Below are 23,317 nucleotides of genomic sequence, written 5' to 3' on the forward strand. Positions count from 1 at the left end.
CCTTTCTGGCCTGTCAAGTTTCTGTGGATATTTCTGCTCCAAACCCGATCTGTCTTCTCTTGTAGGTTAGGGGCTTTTTTTCCCCTTGCTGCTTTCATGATTCTCTCCTTGCCTGAGTATTTTGTGAATTTGACTCTGATATACCTTGTTGGTATGGTCAGTTCTTGTTGAATCTAATGGGAGTCCTCTGTACTTCCTGGATTTTGATGTCTGTGTCTCCCGAGGTTAGGAAAGTTTTCCTCTATGATTTGCTCACATAATCCTTCTACCCATATTTCTCTCTCTTCCTCTTCTGGGACCCCTATGATTCTGATGTTGTTCCTTTTTAATGAGTCACTGATTTCTCTAATTCTTAAATCGTGCTCTTTTGCCTTAATCTCCCTCTTTTTTTCCATTTCATTATTCTCCATAAGTTTGTCCTCTGTATCACTGTTTCTCTGCTCTGCCTCATCCATCCTTGCCGCCATGGCCTCCATCCGTGATTGCAGCTCAGTTATAGCATTTTTTTTATGTCATTCTGACTAGTTTTTACTTCTTTTATCTCTGCAGAAAGGGATTCTAGTCTGTTTTCGACTCTAGCCAGTATTTTATTATCGTGATTCTAAATTCTGGTTCAGACTACTCTCTTGTATCTGTGTTGGTTAAGTCCCTGACTGTCATTTCTCTGTGTCTTTCTTTTGGGGTGAATTCTTTTGTTTTGTCATTTTGAAGGGAGAAAATGAATTAATGAGGTAGAAAAATTAAAATTAAACAATTTAAAGTTAAAAAATATTAAAATTAGGGGCGCCTGGGTGGCGCAGTCGGTTAAGCGTCCGACTTCAGCCAGGTCACGATCTCGCGGTCCGGGAGTTCGAGCCCTGCGTCAGGCTCTGGGCTGATGGCTCGGAGCCTGGAGCCTGTTTCCGATTCTGTGTCTCCCTCTCTCTCTGCCCCTCCCCCGTTCATGCTCTGTCTCTCTCTGTCCCAAAAATAAATAAAAACGTTGAAAAAAAAATTAAAAAAAAAAATATTAAAATTAAAAATTAAACACACACACACAAATGAATAAATGATGCTAGATCCTAGGTGCGTTTGGTCTGTGTTGAAAGTGGCTTGATAGATTGTAGAAAAAAGGGGGAAAAAAGGAAATCATTTGAAAATTTGAAAAAATGTATACACTGAAGTAGACTAAAATGAAATGATGGAAGTAAAATAGAGTTTGAAAAAATTTACACAAAAGTAAAAAATATAGTAGAAAAAATAAAGACAAATATTTTAATAAAAATTAAAAATAAAAATGAATTTTTTCTATTTCTGTTTTCAAGAAAAAGAAATGAAGAAGGGAAAAAAAAATAAGGAAAGAAAATGGAATAGATGGACTGGCTAACAGAATGAAATTACTAGTTTTTCTCTAGAAGTCAGACTATGAAGTGCTTAATAGTACGTAAATTAAGTAGGCAGTGAGAATTATGTTCTTGAAGAGCGAGGTTGTTCCACTTGTGCGGGGCATAGTGTAACGTTTCTGTTCTCCACTAGATGGCGCTTCTAGCCTACTGGGGTGGATTGTTGTGGTGCTTGTAGGTGCGTATGCGCATGTGCAGGAGCAGTGAAAATGGCATCGCTCAGCTACCCAGTCTCTTGTATGGGAACTCTCTTCTCCCTGATCAGCAATTGCACACCCATCCTTCCTCTTGGGCTTCAGTCCACTCCCTGCTTCCACACTGTCCATGACCAAGCCCCAAGCAGCACCACCCTCCTGAGTTTTGTCTCAGATGTGGCTGCCTTCCCTGGCCCCCCACTTCTAAGGGACTGTGGCTTTGACCCACTCTTCCCCTTTGTAGAGGGTCTCACTGAGCAATGTCTGGGTGCCAGCTGCACCCAGGAACACTTGCAGGAACGTGCTGCTGCTGATGCCCAGAGACAATGACCAGGTGCCAGTCTGCTCCAGAAAAAGTTTGCGAGACAGTGTAGAAGCACTGCTTCTGGAAATGTGGAAAATCACAACACATCTGGCACCAGCCTTCATTCCCAATGACCTTGTTCCAGCACGAGCAAATGTAGCCATTCTCTGGGGTCTGTTGGGCACAGGTGGCCTCACAGCCTGTACCAAATGTCCTTCCAGCAGTGGAACCGCTTCTCCCTGTGTGGCCCGAGAACCTCCCAGACCCCACTCTGCTCCTGGGGATTTGCCCTTCCCACCAGAGTACCGCCAGGTATTGAGCTACAGAGTTTCAGACTCTGTGCTTCCCCTCTTTACAGTCTTAATGGAATTTAAACCCTCTCCTTTCTCCTTTCTCCCTTTTTAGTTCAGTCCCTGTGGCTGTTTCCAATTTTCCACTTTCTATCTAGCTGATTTTGGGTGGGGTGCTTTTACCATATTCTCCCCCCACCTGTCTCCACATGCAAAAGCACCTCCCTGCCCTCTGCAGCTTCTCTCTCCCCATGTTCACCTCTCCATGCCATGTACCTGCTGAATTCTGTGGTTCAGGTTGTGCAGATTGTTGTGTTAATCCTCAGATCAGGTGTGCAGGACGGTTTAGTGTTGGTCTGGTTGTATTTCATGTATGTGAGACACACAAAAAACTTCCATGTTGTTCCACCATCTTGGCTCCTCCCAGGGATAGCTAACTTTAATAACATTGGAATTATCTCCTGTTAGCCCAATCCCTACCCTCCACCAAAGGCAAATCTCGCTGATTTTGTCCTAATTCAGAGTCATTTGGCCCACACTCTGGTGCTGCACTGCTCAAGTTTCCAGACTTTGTGAAAATGTCTAGAGTTGCATGTGTTCTTTCAGCCTTTCAGGCCTAGCTTTCCCCCCTCCTTTGTCATCAGGAAGAATTGGCAGGTTAAGAAAATTATTAAGAAAAAATATAATTTAAAATCAATGAAATAAGCTTCTCCCTTAAAAAGCTAGAAAAAGAAGAGTAAAATAAACCAAAAGCAAGGAGAAAAGAAATAATAAAGTTTAAAGAGGAAATCTAGGAAAGAGAAAACAAATAAAGAAGACCTACAAAGACAAGTATTTTGAATTCATCAAAAATATTGATAAACCTCTACTACCAAGTCTCAACAAGGAAAACTGAGAAGAAACACAGTAACAAAAATTAAGATAGAAAGCAGGGATAGCATTTCAGATCCTACAGAAATTAAAAGTATAATGAGAGAATAATATGAATGATTTTTTTCCAATAAATTTGATAGCTTAGATAAAATAGACAAAATCATTGAAAGGCACAAAATATCTAATCATGCATAAGAAGAAATAGAAAATCTGAATCTTCCAATATTATATGAAGAAATTTAATTTGTAATTAAAACATTTCCCATAAGAAAATCTCTTTGCCCAGATGGCTCATTGGGAAATTTTATAAACATTAAAAAAAATTCCAAACTTGTATTAGTGCTATCAGAAAATAGAGGAAGACAAAGCACTTCCCACCTATTTTTATGAGGCTAGAATAATGCTGTTTTCCACACAAAAGAAAAATTATATTAAAAAGAATTGTATATCAATAGCACTCATTTAAACATAAATAAAATTCTTAAAAATGTAACTAATATATCTAACCCATGAACACATAAAAGGATTGCACACATTATAAATATTGGGTTTGGGGTGCCCAGGTGGCTCAGTCAAACATCTGACTTTGCTCAGGTCATGATCTCACAGTTTGCAAGTTCGAGCCCTGCGTCGGGCTCTGTGCTAACAGTTCAGAGCCTGGAGCCTGCTTCAGATTCTGTGTCTCCCTCTCTTTCTGCCACTCCCCTACTCACACTCTGTCTCTCAAAAATAAATAAACACTAAAATTTTTTTTTTTTGTAAATATATGTTGGGTTTATCTCAGGAATGCAAGTTTGGTTTAGCATCAGAAAAATAAATATAGGGAAGCCTGGGTGGCTCAGTCAGTTTAGCATCTGACTCTTGATTTTAGTTCAGGTCATGAACTCATGGTTCATGGGTTTGAGCCCCACATCAGGCTTGTGATGATGGCTCAGAGCCTGCTTGGGATTCTCTGTCTCCTGCTCTCCTTTCCCCTCCCCCATGTTCTCTCTGTCTCTCTCTCTCTCTCTCTGTCTCTCAAAAATAAATATTAAAAAAATAAAAATAAATATATTTCACCATATTATCAGAATAAAGAAGAATAAAACCAAATAATCAGCTAAAAAAGTTGGGAAAAGGTATTTGGCAAAATATAACACCTGTTCATGATAAAAACTTAGCAAACAAGAAAAATAAAGTACTTCCTCAATTGGTAAAGAGAGTCTATGACAAACACTGTGAATATTATATGTAATGATGAAATATCAAATGCTTTCCCCTAAGATTAGGAATAAAGTGAGGAATTTCACTCCTACCAGTTCTAGTCATTATTACACTAGAGGTTCTACTTAGGGCAATAAATGATTTTAAAAAAAACTAAAGGCAGGAGGATTGGAAAGAAAAAACAATACTATGTTTATTTGCTGATGACATGATTGTATAGGTGGTAAATCTAGAGGAAAAAAAAGTAAAAACCTACTAGAATTAATAAGCATGTTTAGCAAGGTGTGAGTATACAAAGTCACTTTTGGAAAAGTAACTGTATTGTGAGTGCAATTTTTATAAATTTCATATGGAAACACAGAGAACCTAGAATAGACAAACCAATCTTGAAAAACAAGAGTTAGAAGATTTATAATACCTGATTTAAAATTTTTTGTAAAGGTATAATAATCAAGACAGTGTGCTATTTGCTTAAGCATAGTCAACACTCAATGACACAGAACGAACAATCAAAAACAGATCCACATTTTTACAGTCAAACAATTTTCAACAGAATTGCCAATGCAATTCAGTAGGGGGGAAGGGATATTTTTAATATGTGGTGCCAAGTATTCATATTGAAAAAAAATAATATTTACCACCATATCACTCCATATTTTAAAAAATTACTTGAAATAGATTTAGAATTATACAATTGCTAGAATTTAATGAATTTATAAAACTTAATAATATTTTATATGAAAAAAGAAATTATAAATTGATGGACATCCTCAAAACTTTTTATCAAAAGTCACAGTTGGGGCGCCTGGGTGGCGCAGTCGGTTAAGCGTCCGACTTCAGCCAGGTCACGATCTCGCGGTCCGTGAGTTCGAGCCCCGCGTCAGGCTCTGGGTTGATGGCTCAGAGCCTGGAGCCTGTTTCCGATTCTGTGTCTCCCTCTCTTTCTGCCCCTCCCCGTTCATGCTCTGTCTCTCTCTGTCCCAAAAATAAATAAACGTTTAAAAAAAAAAAAAAGTCACAGTTAAAAAAATGAAAATTCAAGCTACAGTTGGGAAGAAAATATTTAAATACATATATCTGGCACAGATTTATATCTAGAATCTATTAAAAACTCCTACAAATCTATAGTAAAAAGAACAACTCAATTAAAATGGGCAAATTAAGGGTGCCTGGGTGGCTCAGTCGGTTAAGCAGCCAACTTCGGTTCAGGTCATGATCTCGCAGTTTGTGAGTTCGAGCCCCGCGTCGGGCTCTGTGCTGACAGCTCAGAGCCTGGAGCCTGTTTCAGATTCTGTGTCTCCCTCTCTCTGACCCTCCCCCGTTCATGCTCTGTCTCTCTCTGTCTCAAAAATAAATAAACGTTAAAAAAAATTTAAAATAAAAAAGGGCAAGTTATTTGAATAAAATCTTCACAAAGAAATATTACAAATGTCAATAAGCAAATGAAAATGTACTCAATGTCAATAGTCACCTGGAAAATGCAAATTGAAACCACAACGAGAGGATTTACAATACAAACCACAGTGTAAACCACCATGCAATCATTGCTAAGGTAAAATAGACAACTCTGAAATTATCTAATTTTGAAGAGGATTTTGACTAATAGGGACGCTCATACATTGTTTGTATGTAAAATGGTACAACCATTTTGGAAAACTGACGGTTCTTCGTAAAGTTAAACAGACTTCTTCCCTATGAGCCAACAATTCCATATTGGGTATTTACCCAGGGGAAATAAAAACGTGATCACAAGAAGTTTCATGAATGCCATAGCAGAATTATTCATAATGATCACAAACTGGAAAAAATATTTCCTCAGTAGAAAAGTGGATAAATGGTATATTCATAGACTAGAACACTAATAAATTAAGTACAAAACAGCAATACATACAACACCATACAACTCCAAAAGTATCATATCAAATGAAAGAAGCCAGACTCATGTGATTATATTTTTGTGAATTTCCAGAACAGTGGTTACCTCTGAAGCAAATTGGAAAATTTTGAAGATTGTGTTTTTTGAGTAGATACATATTAGTGTTACGCTCTTTTTTGAAATGTAGCTTTTCACATTATAAATTGGCCTTTATTTGACTCGTTTAATATATTTTTTTTTTACTTAATTCTACCTCAAGATATTATTCTTGGCATTATTTTGTATTGCTTTGCATATCTTTGTTTATTCTTCAATATTTAACTTTACCAAATCCCTCTGTTTCAGGTATGACAAAGAATTGGGTTTTGCTATATAAGCAATCTGAATTTTTTAGTAAGTGATTTAAGCGCATTTACATTTACTTACTGATATTTTGGTTTCAGTTTGCTATCTTGTCTATTTTCTGTATGGCTCAACATTTCAATTGAAAATTATTTCAATTAAGTGTCCTTTTAAACCTTTTCTGTTGATAATTCTTTTGGTATTTAGGAAGTTTTGACTCTTCAATCTAGTAGTTTTATTTGCACTATTTTTTAAATTTCTTTTTAATGTTTATTTATTTTTGAGACAGAGACAGAGTGTGAGCAGGGGGAGGGGCAGAGAGAGAGGGAGACACAAAATCCAAAGCAGGCTCCAGGCTCTGAGCTGTCAGCACAGAGCCCAATGAGGGGCTCGAACCCACGAACTGTGAGATCATGACCTGAGCCAAAGTTGGACGCTTGACTGACTGAACCACCCAGGAGCCCCTTATTTACACTATTTTTTTTATATTACTCTTAATCTTCTCTTCTTTTAGATACTATTTGTTGATTTTCTACCACAAATGAGACTAAAGTTACTCTCTCCCTTGCCCTTACCTTCTAAATTTGATCTCTAGCATTATTTTAGTGTTAATCTTTACTTCCTAAATTACTTAAGCTTCAACCACCTTATTTATTATTCTAAATATACTGTTGAGTCTTAGATATATTTCAAGTCTTCAATACACTTGAACCTTCTACTACTTCAGTTGTTAGCTTCAGGTAATATAATTAATTCATCTGTGGTAATCCACAGGCTTATTTCATTGTCCACTATTCCTAACTTGTAAGGTTGTGTTGATATTAATGTCTGAACATGTGAAAACTACTATTATTTTTCACCCTTTTCCCTGTCTTTCAACCTTAGTTCCACCAACTTAAATATTTGCCAAACTTTCTACAAACATTTTGTTTGAAGCTTATTCTTTGGTAGATTTGTCACAAAGCGATTAGGGAATGATACTCCTTGAGGTCTTCCATATTTTTAGTTGCTTGTCTGTGGCTTTTATGTTGAAGGCAAGTTTGGCTGTCCATAAAATTCTTCTCACATTTTCTCTTCTTTAACATCTTTTAAAAAGTTGCTACATGCTTTTTCTAACATAAATGTTGCTTTGAAGGATCCTCATGCTAATTTGATAGTTGTTATAAATGATTTTGACTTCTTGTCTGTAAACTAAAGGGAATACCCCCCCCCCATTATTAAAAAAAATAGTAATTTTGGCTTAGAATATGGCCTACGGCCGGGGGTCTGAGTGGCTCAGTCAGGTAAGTGTCCAACTCTTGGTTTTGGCTCAGGTCATGATTTCATGGTTTGTGGGTTTGAGCCCCCACATCAGACTCCACTCCAATGTTGCAGAGCCTACCTGAGATTCTCTCTCTCCCTCTCTCTCTCTGCCCATCTATCTGCTCTCTCTCTCTCTCTCTCTCTTACTCTCTCTCTCAAAAATAACCTTAAAAAAATAGAATATGGCCCAAGGCTGATCATTTCTGGTCAATTTTCCCAGATACACAGTGTGATCTGCTCTTTACTATTCTATTTCAGGAAATATTTTCCAATCAGGTTTTTAAGTATTTTTCTTTTTCCATTACTTTGGTTTTCTTCTTTGAAGATTTCAAAGATATATATGTGGTTTTCTCACTTTACATCTTCAATGTCTATCACATTTTCTTTATCAGTTTCCTATGGTAGCTATAACAATTTTTTAAAAATATTTGTTACCACAAATTTTATGAATTAAAACTACACAAATGTATTGTCTTAGAGTTCTGGAAGTCAGAGGTCAAGGTTGGTTGGTTTGTGTTCTATCTGGAAGCTATAAAAAAGAATCTATTTCCTTGCCTTTTCCAGCCTCTGGAAGCTGTCTGGATTCTATGGCTCATGGTCCCGCATCCCTGTGACCTCTGTTTCTGTTGTCACACATCCTCTGACTCTGACTATTACCTCAGTCCTATAATTACCTTTGCGATTGTATTGTACCCATCTGAGTAATCCAGGATAATCTCCCCATTTCGACATCCTGAATTTAATCACACCTGCAGAATCCTTTTACTAGGCAAGGCAATATTTTCACAGGTTTCTAGGATTAGGTTGGTAGGAGGCATTTTTCTGTCTCCTGCACACACATTTCTCAAGTCCTTTTTAAAAATAGTTGACTTTATTTCTGTTTGATTTCCCTCTCGATTTTCTTCTTTCTTATTCCTATTTCCCTGTGTCTTTATAGTGTCTCTTTACTCCTGTGTTCTTCTTACTTAGTGTTCTTATATACTTTGTTTTCTTAATTCTTTACTGATATCTATTCTGAGCTTTTCTATTTCTCATTTGTGGTGTTCTTATCAAGGCGTTAATTGTTGTCTACTATTGAAACATTACATTGCAGCCTTTATCTGCTGTGACCTCATTTTTCTGGTGAGATCTCATTGTTTATCTTAATTTGTTAAGGTCTCATTTATCTTTTGATTGTAATGATTTTGTACGATGTTAGAAAGAGTTTCTGTTCGTGTTATCCCCCATGTTTGAATGAGGAACAAAATAAGATGAGATTTCCTGGGATATTAGGAGAAGAGCCAGCCAGGGTAGCTTTCTCTGAATCACAGTCTAAGAATTTCTGTTTTTACCAGCAAAGATTAAATATATACCCTCTCTGTTAGCAACTTGTTTGTTTCGCACAGCTATGTCTGGTTTAGAAAGATTTTGTGCTTCTTGTCCCTGAGGTCCATAGGCCTTATTTTCCAAAATACTTCATATTTCTTGGGTTTTCCTTTCTCTGAGTCCCTCAAAAATCCCTCCCTCCCACTGCCCACCTCTCTCTCTCTCTTTGATTCACATGATTCTTTCCTTGCTCAATTTGGTTGTTTCCAGCAGAATGAGGCACTGTCTTTCTGGAGGAGGGAAGTTTTTTCTGGATATTTGTGGAGTTTTATTGAATCCTCACATCCATTTTAGTTTTTTCCACCTGTGTGGCTTTGGCACTTACCTGCAACTCTGAGCCAGTGAGGACTTTTCTTCTCTCTCTTTTATTTTTTTCTATTTTTTAAATGTTTATTTAGTTTTTGAGAGAGAGAGATAGAGACAGAGCACAAGCAGGGGAGGGGCAGAGACAGAGAGGGAGACACAGAATCCAAAACAGGCTCCAGGATCTAAGCTGTCAGCCCAGAGCCCAAAGCAGGTCTTGAGCTGGAGAACAGTGAGATCATGACCTGAGCTGTAGTAGGATGCTTAAATGACTGAGCCACCCAGGCTCCCCGGGACTTTTCTTAATTTCACGTATTGTTCCCATCTTTCCCATCCCACATTTCCCCTCGGGATACATCCTTCCCTTTTGGGGAACGTATGTATCTATGACTTTTAAGCTATTTAGTTGTCTTGAGCTTCTTGCTCCTTTTACACAGCTATCTTGTGCCTTCCAGCCACCGCTGTGGGCTGGCTTGTTCCCAGCTTCTGTCCATTTTCTGGGTCTCTCATCCCCATTGTCTTTAGTTGTACTGGTGTTTCTATCCAGTTTTCTGGAGGTGTTTGGGAAGTTTAAAGCAGCTGCACGGCCGACACCATGTCACGGAAAATCCTGAGGAGCAGTTCCAAGAGAACCACTATAGTTACTGTGTTGCATAGAGTTACTAGACTCTCAGAGAATGATAAGGACGCAGGGAGAGTAATTTCTCGACCACTGCAGTAACCCACGTGATAGATGAAGATCACTTGGGTGGTGATTATCAAAGTTCAGCTCTGGATGTTTTCTGAAGGCAGAGCCGTGAGATCCACTGATAGGTTGGATATTGGGTGTTAAAAAGAGGAGGTCGGATATTTTGAGGGATGTAGTTGTCATTGACTGGGATGGAGAAATCGTGGCTACAGCGGACTGAGTGTCATATTAGTCAGGTTAGGGCTAGTCTATGCTGCAGTAATAAGCCTTGAACTCTCCATTTCTTCCATAATGATTAACATGGTAACAAGCGGACTTCCTTCATCCTGTAGTCCTGCCGTCAGGAGTATTTTACCTTCACTTCTGTCTGAGTTAGGGGGAAGAGAGGACCACACAGGGTGGTGACAGGTGCTGTTGCCTGCCCTTTTCTTTTCCTCGCTGCCTTTCCTTTTCTTCCACTGCTTCTTTTCCTCCTCCTTCTCCATTTCATTTTCTTTTTGTTCCCTACCATCGAAAGTGCCATCCATCACTTCTCTTCACATCGTATTTGCCAAAACTCAGTTACACGGACCCAACACAAATGCAGATGAGCTGCAAGATTCATTTGCTGCCCACGTGATTTTTCTTTCAGTGAATTCCTGTTTGAACACTTTTCTGTGTGCTCACTGTTTTTTGTGTAGAAACTCTTTATACACTCTAGTAATTTTTTGTATGCTCTATATGTTTCAAATGTCTCCACACTCCATTGCTTGCTTTTTAACCTTGTTTATAGTTACTTTTGTCATATGAGATATATTAATTTTGTAGTGTATTTTTCTTTATGATTTGAGCTTTCTACATCCTGTTTAAGAAATTTCTTCTTGGGGGTACCTGGGTCGCTCAGTTGGTTGAGTGTCCAACTCTTGATTTGGGCTCAGGCCATGATCCCAGGTTTGTGGGACTGAGCCCTGGGTCAGGCTCTGTGCTGAGCATGGAGCCTGCTTAAGATTCTCTCTCTTTATCTCTGCCCCTCTCCCCCACTCCCACTCTTCTCTCTTTCTCTCTAAAAAAAAAAAAATCTTCTGGTCTTGATATCCTAAAAATATTCTCTTATATTTCTTTCAAAGAGTTTTTAAGTATTTACTTTGCTTTTTTTTTACTTGCTTATTTAAATTCATTAGGTATCATATTATTTATTTTTCTACCTGACCTAATTTGTGATGCCACTTCTGTCATATATGAAGTTTCCCTTTATGTGCATATTTACTTCTTTGTTTGTCGGTTGGTTCTTATTGTTTCCAAAGCTATCTCCACTGATATACTTGTTTAGTTGCCATAGTTTCAAAATAACCCCCGATTCCTCATTTTTTTGTTTATCCTTTAATTTCTTGGTTGTTTTCATATGTCGACTTTTAAATATGCATTCAAATGCAAATCAAATGCTTGTCAATTTTTAGCAAAAAACCTATTGGTACATTGACTTGAATTACACTGATTTATAGACAAATTTGGAGAGACGTGAAATATATGCCATATTGGATCTTCTCTTTTAGGACATTTGTATATCTTTCTGTTTGTATTTTCTCCTTATAAGTGTTATTCATTATTAATTTGGTTATTCCTAGTCTACTTGTACATTTATTTCTATTGGAACTAGACTTTTTTATTTCATATTTTGTTTTTAGATTCCAATATTTATAGGACCATTATTTTAAATATATCTTTTTAATGTTTACTATTTTTGAGAGAGAGAGAGAGACAGAGTGCGAGACAAGGGAGAGGCGCAGAGAGAGGGAGACACAGAATCCAAAGCAGGCTCTAGGCTCTGAGCTGTCAGCACAGCCCCGATGCGGGGCTCGACCTAACAAGACTGCAAGATCATGACCTGAGCCGAAGTCAGCAGCTTAACCGACTGAGACACCCAGGTGCCCCTACAGGACCATTATTTTATTGTGTATGTTGTGTATGCATGTATCTACTTGCTGAACTGTTAAAAATTTTAATATTTTATCCAAAGTATTTATTTTTTGGTAAAGAATATAATTTTTGTTAATAACTTCTTTATTAAGTTACTTTTTGTAAATAAACAACTTAGAAAAGTGCCTGATACAGTAAGGGCTTAATAAGTGTTAGATATATCGTAGGATTTTTTTGTTACTTTTTTTTTTTTTTTGGTACACAAATGTATTATCTGCAAACAATGACACATTTTTCTGTTTTACTTCATATTTATATTCCATTTGTTTTTTCTTTTTATTGTGTTAGCTTGGAGCATCATAAGTGATAGTGGAAATGCACATATATTTCAATATGAGATGACTTTTGCTACCATGGCTGGAAAATTCTTTTATCTGGTTAAGGGAATCACCTTTTATTTCTTGTTGTTAAGAGCTTTGAAACAATCATGAATACAAGCTGATTTTTATAGAATGTTACTTTGCATCTATTGAAATAATGTTTCTCTTCCTTTGGTATGTTAATATACAACTTTCACTTCCAGACACTGTAGTGCAGGAAGATACCCTCAAGCAGGGGGGAGCGGAGCTGGAATTCGTGTTGTGTGAGCCTGTGTAAGTTCTCTCCCTGGTTCACCCCTTTGGCTTTTCAACATTCACCTCTCCCCATCTTTTGATATTTAAAGTTCCACATAACCTCATAGTAACTTCAAAGTGCTGCTGTCTAACATAATGGATCCATTCCTGCACAAACGAAAACAACCTTCTCTCTGAAAGCAATAGCATAAAGTCTCATCAGTTTCTGCATTAACTTCTGATTTATGTTCATTCTTCTTTTAGTTCGTAACTCAGCAGCATCTTGATATCCTATAATCTCTGCACTAAGATATCATTACCCACACATCCTGTATAATATCACTGGTGAGAGTGGAGAGTGGAAAGAAAAAACAGAATCCGATACAAATACAAATATAATAGTACGATGCAAAAATGTGGGTTATCACTAGCCCTCGTTTATAAACCTGTTCACAAGGTCATATATGATGTATAATAATTTCTTTCTTAACTGCTCATTTTACATGTCCTTTGCTTTTAACCAATACCTTCACTGGATGGTTTCTTTAGTTGAAGGGTGACTTGAACTTTGTTCCTGGGAGATTGAACTCTTGATGATCCTGCTTGTACTAGGTTGCTGAATTATTTCTTTCTCTTGTTCAACCACGTGTGGGTGCAATAGGAGGGATCCAGCAGGATTCCCTAAATAAAATGCATACTTCTCCTTGTCCCCAACCATACATCAGCACTCTGATCTCCCTCTGATAGTAAGAATCACACACCTGAGACAACACAACAATGAATATGTTGCTCGAAATTTTTCCCACTCGGAAGATGAGTTTTCATTCCCACTGTCCTTCAGGACCACCTTTAGTGGAAAACGTAGAGCCATAATAATCCAATTTTGTGTGACGTCAGGATATCATGAGGAACCATCTGTAAACCAGGCTTAGGGTTTTTCCTTCTCAGTTTTCAAGTCAGAGGGAATTCTGAATGAGACCCAGGTGTTTGCTGAGCCTAAGTGATGTGTAGCAGAACAGGCATCCTGGGATGTGAATCCCCCGCCATGTTACTAACTGTGTCCTCGGGACCTGCCTATGCCTGATAAAGTATAGACCTCTTCTGCTTGGCATGTCTGTTGGGCATGACTTTCTTCAGCTGGTGGGTCAGATGTCACTCACTTGATGATGTTCTGCTCGGGTCTCTTGATTACTTGGTGTCCCATATTCATGTGGTCAGTCTCTATCAGAGCTTAGCAGCAAGCCCCAAACTGTTTCTCAAAAAGTGAACAGTTACTTGTTAGGAGGGGCATGGTTTTGCCCATTGTGATTTTTACATTTAAGGCCTATGGTAAGATTGGTTCAGCAATCTGTTCAGTCACAGATAATCTGAGTACTGTCGGATCCATGATTGCCGTAGGTTAAAGATGGCTGTATATTTTTTTACTACACTTCCTGAAAAGTGTTCTAATCCTTTACCCTTGAATCTGTAACTTGCTTGATCAATAACCTATGACGGAAGTGACACACAGCCTACTCTGAGCTTTGCCTCTTGGAGGCCTCACAGATTCTACTTGGAACCCTGAGCAGGCATGTATGAAATTTGGCCACCCCAGATCTGCCATGCTGTGGGGGAAGCTCAGGCTACATAGAATGATTCTATAAAGAGGCCGCACGGAGAGATCACCTGGCGAGTCCTCAGATGTTCTAATCCCCCAGCCATTCCAGGCATGTCAGCTTAGGCCTGGACATCGAAGAAGAGAGATGCGTTATCTCTATGGAGTCCTGCTCAAATTTTCCATGTGTGAGTTAAATAAACGATCGCTGTGATTGTACAAATTTGACTTGGGATGGTTGGTTATGCCATAATAGGTTAATGGGCAATGACGCGTAAAGACCATTTAGAAGCTTGACCAGAAGCCTGACCCAGCTGAATCCAGTTCTAGGGTTTTCATCTGCACTGACCCCACTCCACATGGCCAGCTCTATGGGTTACTTGGCAAACGTAGCAGGGAAGGCCACCAAATTGCAGTGCCTGTTTCTTCCAAAGTCCAAAGAGGCCACCAACGGTTGTGACTCTCTTAGTGGTAGGAGATAAAAGATAAAAGCAGCATGTATTGCATTTTGGACCCAAAAGAAGTATTGCAAACATTGGATACCTAGAAACCTGTGGTGGCAGATCCCTAAATTTTCCTAGACTTCATCATGTATCGTCTGGCATGCATATCTCTTTCTGAGCTACTGAGGGGGTATATGCTTCTTCCTCCCATCAGCTGATGTCATAACTAGAGAGGACCACGGTGATTTTCATAGCCATTATGTTGTTACTATTTAATGTTAATTCAGCCTTCACTAAGGACAGAGGTCTAGGACAATTCCCTTTTCTGAACTAAATCCAGAGGGAAGCCTGAGGCAGCACAGCTTTTAATTCAATTTATTTATTTATTTATTTTTAGCCTCTCCAGCTCAGCCTCCTGAACACACAGTCTCATTGTTTTTTAAAATTTAAAATTTTTTAGTTTTTTTCTTAATTTAATTCTAGGGTCGCCTGGGTGGCTCCGTTGGTTAAGTATACGACTTCGGCTCCAGTCATGATCTCACGGTTTGTGAGTTTGAGCCCCGCGTTGGGTGCTGTGCTGACAGCTCAGAGCCTGGAGCCTGCTTCGGATTCTGTGTCTCCCTCATTCTCTGCCTCTCCCCTACTCATGCTCTGTCTCCCTCTCCCTCTCTCAAAAAAATAAACATGAAAATTTTTTAAAAATTTAATTCCAATATATCTACCATACAGGGTTATACTAATTTCAGGTGTACACTATTAATTCCATTTTTAATGATTACCAGGCATTTGTTTAGTGTTCCCTGGGCCATTCTTCTCTGAGTTTTGAGGTCACCGACTCTGCTAGAGGATCAGATTAATAAGGTTTTGTTAAAACCGCAGCCTTATTTTAACTCTGCACTGAAGAATTAAGAGAGCCGTTTATGCTCAATGGAGATGCAAGAATCTGAAAAAAGTTATGTTGAGACACCATGAAGAGCTGAGAAACCTGCCGCTGTGACTAAGCAACCATCTCAAGCGAGAATCACCACGAAGACCAACGTGAGATTTTCCTTTTGGGTCCCAGGAAGTCTGAATTCCTAGTGGAAGTATCACATTTCCTGTCCTGATGGGAAAGGAGCGTTGACACATTTTTCATTTATATTTATATTTATTATTATTATTATTTTAGAGAGTCATTGCAAGAGCGGGGAAGGGGCAGAGAGAGAGATAATCTTTTTTTTTTTAATGTTTGTGTGTGTGTGTGTGTGTGTGTGTGTGTGAGAGAGAGAGAGAGAGAGAGAGAGAGAGAGAGAGAGAGAGGAGAGAGAGACAGGAGAGCATGCGCACAAGCGGGGGAGGGCAGAGAGGAGACAGAGAATCCGAAGCAGGTTCCGAGCCATCACCGCAGAGCATGAGGGGCTGGACCCCCACCAACCCTGACCTGAGCAGAAGTCTGAGGCTTGACCAACTGAGCCACACAGCCACCCCAAGAGAGTGAATCTTAAGCAGGTTCCATGCTCATTGTAGCCCAACGCAAGGCTCAATCCTACACCCTGGGATCGTGACCTGAGCTGAAATCAAGAGTTGGATGCTCAGCCGACTGAGCCACCCGGGAGCCACTTTATTTATATTTTAAAGAGGGGGGGGGGGTTCTTTCCAAGAAGCTGGAGAAGCTGGATGAAAACAGATCCTTGAATAGTAGGTCCAGGAGTATTTATATGAAATATCAAATAATAAAATTAAATAAGATACAGTAAAAGATATAGCTTAGCACATTCATTACCACTCATGTTGTATCTAAAAAACCCCAACAATACATTTAGGTACATTCCTGTTCAATATACCTATGCCCATTTATCAAGAGAAGATACAAGTATCTGTGTATGATGGATGCTTAGAAACAGCATTATTCTGACTTTCTTTATGGCCAGTGAGAACTCCAGGAGATGTCCTATGATTGATAAAAAAAAAAAAAAATCCAAGCACTCCTCTTTGCAGAGAATGGTTTAGACATTTAGCAGTCAGCCCACTCCTTATCACAGCCACTTGCTGTCAGATATGCTTTTGAAGGATGTGTGGTGTGTGTGTGTGTGTGTGTGTGTGTGTGTGCACACATAACCACACATTTCTTACGATTTCTCCGATACCCACCGCACTTGGCTGAGGAGCAGAATCCCTTTATCACTTAAACGCTTTCTTCTTTGCAGCTAGCAGGCAGTAAATTATGAAGAGCTCTTGCTTGAGAGGTTTCTGCTTTTGCTCTGCAGGGCTTGTGGTCACACTTCACAGAAAGAATTGAGATGGAGCTTCCTGACTGCGAACACCCTTTCCTGAGTGTCAGTTAGAGGTCAATTAGGTGTTACAGTTCTCCTGGGCACAGTTAGGTACATTCCACTCTGCTTCATGCGCTCAGACTTTAAAAGAACCCAAAGAGCTGGTTGTAGATTGTTTTGTCATTCCTTTTGGTGGATGAGGTCCCTCAGATCCAGACATGATTTAACCATTTCTTTTAGGCAAACATTACTCAAAGTTCATGTTTTTTTGTGGTTCTTTATTTACATTGTTGTTAATGAGACCATACCTGTTATCCAGGGACTCAAAAGTTTGCGTAGCCTCAAGACATCTTTCTCCTCTTTTGTAGAAATAAGCCTGGTTGACACAAAATCACGATGCTTGTCCCTATTTTATTCTTTAGGTCACCTATTTACGCTTATTTTTTTTTCTTTATGGTGAATGTGCTCTCAGTTACTTCCCCTTATTCCTTGAAGAATTGTTCGTCAAGGGCATTATTAAGATCCCCTGGACAAGGAATGCTTACAACCTACTGATAACTGATTATGTTTTAGACTATTCTGTTAGCAGTTAAGACTCCTCGCCCCTTTTTTGAAGTTAGAGCTGTTCAAGAATCCCTCCTGCTATTACTCCAGTGACTTGTGTGTGAGTGTGTTTTGGAAAATGAGATTTTTCTCTGTGTGTTTTGCAGGATTAGTATCAGTTTGATCCTCCAGAAGGAGACAGAAATGAAGCAGCCCACTCCTGTTTCCGTATCGCAGACATACATCCTTTTCACATCTTCAGCCTGTCTATTTCCATGCTTCTGAGTGGGAGAGGTTTGTTGGTGAGCATGTCTGTGGGAAACAGATAAGAGAAAAAAACTTAAAGTGGCGATCCTTTGTCTAAGTGACGCTCATTTTAAGAAGAAAAAACAGAACAGCTTCCATTGCTCCTTATTTTAGACTGTTTCTTAAACTGAAGTATAGGTGACACCAAAAGTTATGCTAGTTACATAGTGATTTGACAACTCCATACATTAATTCTAGAACATTTAATAGAATGATATTGAAAGGAGAAATATTTGTGTAAGTCTTTGAACTATTGAATATAATTTAGTCATAGTGTATTTATACATGAGTTATTTTTCTCTCTATACTAGTATGAATTATTAAATTAGGAAATACCAAACTGACATATACTTTTATGAAGAATAAATTATGAAAATAAAAAATTCTTTGGAAGGAGTTTTACCTATTAGGAACAGGTAATCTGCATGTCAAACAATGTACAGAATTTAATACATTTAATGCTTTAAAACCACTGGATGTCTAACTTATGGCTTAATTACCAACTACTATACATATCATACTTTTAGAGCACTGCACTTATGTTTAAAGTATGATAATTAATTCTTGTCATGTCCAACAGCTCTTAAAAATTAAATGCCAAGTTTTACACTTTGAGAAGAATAAAATAATAATATGAAAACAGGCATGAGCTTGAACAAGGACTAAATATTAAGATAGACAAATGTTTTTATTTGTATCTTACAGAGTTATGTGGATCAGATGATATTCGTAAGGTATTTTTTTATATTTTTTTAATGTTTATTTATTTTTGAGACAGAGAGAGACAGAGCATGAACGGGGGAGGGTCAGAGAGAGAGGGAGACAGAATCTGGAACAGGCTCTAGGCTCTGAGCAGTCAGCACAGAGCCCGACGCGGGGCTCGAACTCACGGACGGCGAGATCGTGACCTGAGCCGAAGTCGGACGCTTAACCGACTGAGCCACCCAGGTGCCCCCGTAAGGTATTTTAAAGCAGAGCTACATTTTTAATAAGCAGGCATGTACTTGATCAAGAAGGCAATACACAGAGAAAGTAATTTATATAATCTTTTAAAGAGTCTCTCATAGAACTAGAAGAGTGTTTTAGATTATTTAAATTAGATGAATAAGAAGTTTTTATTAAATTGCTTAGCAGGGGCACCCGGGTGGTTCAATCTGTTAAGCATCTGACTCTTGATCTCGGCTCAGGTCTTGATTTCCAGGTTCGTAAGATCAAGCCCCCAGTTGGGCTCTGCACTGACAGCATGGGGCCTGCTTGGGATTCTCTCCTTCCCTCTCTCCCTACCATCCCCTGCTCTCTTTCGTTAAAAAAATAGAGCTTCGTAATATCTGGACATTGATTCTATTCTCTGCTGCTACCAGTTTGGTTTGGAATGCTCCATGAATATTTGCACACCTAGAAAAATTAAAACAGGGGCCCCTGGGTGGCTCAGTCTGTTAAGCCTCTGAATCTTAATTTTGGCTTAGGTCATGATCTCATGGTATGTGAGTTTGAACCCTGAATGGAGTTACGTGTTGACGCCATGGGGCCTGCTTGGGATTCTCTGTCTCCCTCTCTCTCTGCCCCTCTCCTGCTTTCTTTCTATCTCTCTGTCTCTAAAAATAAATAAATAAACATCAAGAAATATTAAAATCATACATTTTCATCAAAACATTGTTGAATTTAGCTCTAGAATGTATTACAAATGGAAAAGAATGCAAATAAATTTATTCTTTCCTATAAAGAAAATTTAAAAAATTGATCTAAGGATACAAAGTTTTAAAGATCACTTTAGAAAATAAAAGACCCGAAATGAGCATTTAGAAACAGAAATGCTAACACTTTTACTTAATGTGGCCTTTACAAATAAATCGGCATTAGTCATTAGGGAATTGCAGATCAAAATCATAATGAAACACTACACCAAATAGGATGAGTAAATAATAGTAAATAAATAAACTAACAAGCATTGATAAGTATATAAAGAAATTGGAACCCACATACATTGTTAATGGGAATAAAAAATGAGGCAGCCACTATGGAAACATTTGATGGTTCCTCAAAAAGTTAAATATAGAATTATCAAATGACCCAGCAATTCCACTTGTGTGTATATACCCCAAAGATTTGAAAACAAGGGCTCAGAAACTCGTATAACAACATAATTTGCAGCATTATTCACAAAAGCCAGAAGGTGGAAACAGGCCAAGTGTCTCTTAATAGATGAATGGGTAAACAAAATTTTAGTACATACATAGGGTGGAATATTATCCAGTCATAAAAATGAATGAAATTTTGATACATTCTGCAACATGGGTGAATCTTGGAAACATTATACTAAGTGAAATAAACCAGACCCAAAATGACAAAATATTGTCTGATTCCATTTATATGAAATATCTAGATTGGGCAACTGCATAGAGACAGAAAGTAGATTAGAAGTTACTAGGGGTTGGAGGAGGAAAGCATAGGGATTATTGTTTAATGAGTACTATATGGAGTGACAGAAAAGTTCTGGGAACAGTAGATAGTGGTGATGGTTACACAACATTGTGAAAGTAATTAATGCCACTGAACTGTACGTTTAAAAATGGTTAGAATGGCAAATATTATGCTATATTTTACTACTATATATATGCACATATATATATTCTACCTTTATGTTTACAATGTTTCTGTAAATGTTAATTTTTATTTACTATTTATTTATTTTTAATATTTTTATGTTTATTTATTTTTGAGAGAGAGACAGTGCGAGCCAGGGAGGGGCAGAGAGAGAGGGAGAAACAGAATCTGAAACAGGCTCCAGGCTCTGAGCTGTCAACACAGAGCCTGACAGGAGGCTCGAACCCACAAACTGTGAGATCATGATCTGAGCCAGTCATCATTTGGACACCTAACCAACTGAACCACCTAGGCACCTCACTGTAAATGTTGATTTTTTTAACTTTATTTTTTATTTTTTAAAATTTACATCCAAATTAGTTAGTATATACTGAAGCAATGATTTCAGTAGATTCCTTAATGCCCCTTACCAATTTAGCCCATCCCCCCCACCCACAACTCCTCCAGCAACCCTGTTTGTTCTCCATATTTATGTCTCTTCTGTTTTGTTCCCCTCCCTGTTTTGTATTATTTTTGTTTCCCTTCCCTTATGTTCATCTGTTTTGTCTCTTAAAGTCCTCATATGAGTGAAGTCATATGATATTTGTCTTTCTCTGACTGACTAATTTCACTTAACATAATACCCTCCGGTTCCATCCATGTAGTTGCAAATGGCAAGATTTCATTCTTTATGATTGCCGAGTAATACTCCATTGTGTATGTATGTGTGTGTGTGTATATATATATACACACACCACATTTTCTTTATCCATTCATTCATTGATGGACATTTGGGCTCTTTCCATACTTTGGCTATTGTTGATAGTGCTGCTATAAACATGGGGGTGCATGTATCACTTCGAAACAGCACACCTGTATCCCTTGGATAAACACCTAGTAGTGCAATTGCTGGGTCATAGGGTAGTTCTATTTTTAGTTTTTGCGGAACCTCCATACTGTTTTCCAGAGTGGCTGCACCAGTTTGCATTCCCACCAACAGTGCAAAAGAGATCCTCTTTCTCTGCATCCTTGCCAAGATCTGTTGTTGTCTGAATTGTTAATGTTAGCCATTCTGACAGGTGTGAGGTGGTATCTCATTGTGGTTTTGATTTGTATTTTCCTGATGATAAGATGATGAGTGATGTGGAGCATTTTTTCATGTGTCAGTTGGCCATTTGGATGTCTTCTTTGGAGAAGTGTCTATTCATGACTTTTGCCCATTTCTTCACTGGATTTTTTGTTTTTTGGGTGTTGAGTTTGATAAGTTCTTTATAGAATTTGGATACCAACCCTTTATCTGATAGGTCATTTGCAAATATCTTCTCCCATTCCGTCAGTTGCCTTTTCACTTTGCTGATTGTTTCCTTTGCTGTGCAGAAGCCTTTTATTTTGATGAGGTCCCAATAGTTCATTTTTGCTTTTGTTTCCCTTGCCTCTGGAGACATACTGAGTAAGAAACTGCTGCGGGCAAGATCAAAGAGGTTTTTGCCTGCTTTCTCCTCGAGGATTTTGATGGATTCCTATCTTACGTTGAGGTCTTTCATCCATTTTGAGTTTATTTTTGTGTCTGGTGTAAGAAAGTGGTCCAGGTTCTGGCACAAAGACAGACACACAGACCAATGGAATAGAATAGAAACCCCAGAACTAGACCCACAAACGTATGGCCAACTCATCTTTGACAAAGCAGGAAAGAACATCCAATGGAAAAAAGACAGCCTCTTTAACAAATGGTGCTGGGAGAACTGGACAGCAACATGCAGAAGGTTGAAACTAGACCACTTTATCACACCATTTACAAAAATAAACTCAAAATGGATAAAGGACCTAAATGTGAGACAGGAAACCATCAAAACCTTAGAGGAGAAAGCAGGAAAAGACCTCTCTGACCTCAGCCGTAGCAATCTCTTACTTGACACATCCCCAAAGGCAAGGGAATTAAAAGCAAAAGTGAATTACTGGGACCTTATGAAGATAAAAAGCTTCTGCACAGCAAAGGAAACGACCAACAAAACTAAAAGGCAACCAACGGAATGGGAAAAGATATTTGCAAATGACATATCGGACAAAGGGCTAGTATCTAAAATCTATAAAGAGCTCACCAAACTCCACACCCGAAAAACAAATAATCCAGTGAAGAAATGGGCAGAAAACATGAATAGACACTTCTCTAAAGAAGACATCCAGATGGCTAACAGGCACATGAAAAGATGTTCAGCGTCGCTCCTTATCAGGGAAATACAAATCAAAACCACACTCAGGTATCACCTCACGCCAGTCAGAGTGGCCAAAATGAACAAATCAGGAGACTATAGATGCTGGAGAGGATGTGGAGAAACGGGAACCCTCTTGCACTGTTGGTGGGAATGCAAATTGGTGCAGCCGCTCTGGAAAGCAGTATGGAGGTTCCTCAGAAAATTAAAAATAGACCTACCCTATGACCCAGCAATAGCACTGCTAGGAATTTACCCAAGGGATACAGGAGTACTGATGCATAGGGGCACTTGTACCCCAATGTTCATAGCAGCACTCTGAACAATAGCCAAATTATGGAAAGAGCCTAAATGTCCATCAACTGATGAATGGATAAAGAAATTGTGGTTTATATACACAATGGAATACTACATGGCAATGAGAAAAAATGAAATATGGCCTTTTGTAGCAACGTGGATGGAACTGGAGAGTGTTATGCTAAGTGAAATAAGCCATACAGAGAAAGACAGATACCATATGGTTTCACTCTTATGTGGATCCTGAGAAACTTAACAGGAACCCATGGGGGAGGGGAAGGAAAAAAAAAAAAGAGGTTAGAGTGGGAGAGAGCCAAAGCATAAGAGACTGTTAAAAACTGAGAACAAACTGAGGGTTGATGGGGGGTGGGAGGGAGGGGAGGGTGGGTGATGGGTATTGAGGAGGGCACCTTTTGGGATGAGCACTGGGTGTTGTATGGAAACCAATTTGTCAATA

General features: G+C 38.6%; 1 long non-coding RNA gene across 2 annotated transcripts; it reads left to right on the top strand.

Moving 5' to 3' along the window:
• The first annotated feature begins 2,150 nt into the window (after positions 1–2,150).
• On the top strand, positions 2,151–18,588 carry LOC115514544. 2 transcript variants are annotated; one of them, XR_003969019.1, is made up of 4 exons: positions 2,151–2,192; positions 12,602–12,671; positions 17,632–17,766; positions 18,549–18,588. It is a non-coding gene; the product is annotated as an uncharacterized LOC115514544 (long non-coding RNA). The 2 variants fall into 2 exon arrangements; XR_004343697.1 differs by lacking the exon at positions 2,151–2,192 and adding an exon at positions 6,464–6,515.
• The last annotated feature ends 4,729 nt before the right edge of the window (positions 18,589–23,317 follow it).

This window comes from Lynx canadensis, chromosome B2, assembly GCF_007474595.2.
Source record: "Lynx canadensis isolate LIC74 chromosome B2, mLynCan4.pri.v2, whole genome shotgun sequence".
Lineage (NCBI taxonomy): Eukaryota > Metazoa > Chordata > Mammalia > Carnivora > Felidae > Lynx > Lynx canadensis.